This window comes from Jaculus jaculus, chromosome 6, assembly GCF_020740685.1.
Source record: "Jaculus jaculus isolate mJacJac1 chromosome 6, mJacJac1.mat.Y.cur, whole genome shotgun sequence".
Lineage (NCBI taxonomy): Eukaryota > Metazoa > Chordata > Mammalia > Rodentia > Dipodidae > Jaculus > Jaculus jaculus.
Genome location: NC_059107.1, coordinates 36,400,093 through 36,400,505, shown reverse-complemented (window position 1 = coordinate 36,400,505; position 413 = coordinate 36,400,093).

The window sequence follows — 413 nt, the reverse complement described above, 5'->3', positions numbered from 1 at the left end:
TGGGGGCGCTGGCCTTGGGCGAGGATGCGCCTGGCTTTTAATCGGGATCAGGGCGGAGTCATGGCAGACCTGTGGGCGTGGCTCAAGGAATGGAGGGCGGGATGTGGGCGGAGCTTATGTAGCTGAGGGCGGAGTCTAGGCGGAGCTCAGGGCTGGGGGCGGGACAGGGGAGGAGCTTATGGGTCGAGGGCGGAGTCCTGGGTTGGGGGCGTGGCCTACGCGATGGCGGGCGGGGTCGGAGCGGAGCTGGGGAGCACTGAGGCTAGCGGGCGCGGCAGGAGGGGCCGAAGCTGGCTGAGGGCGGTGTCGGGGCCGAGGGCTGGCCGAAAGCTTTTGAGGAGGGCAGGGCCAGACTCTCCGGGGCGGAGCTGAGTCCGGGTTCGGGGTGGGCTCCGGGCCGGGCTGGGGCGGGA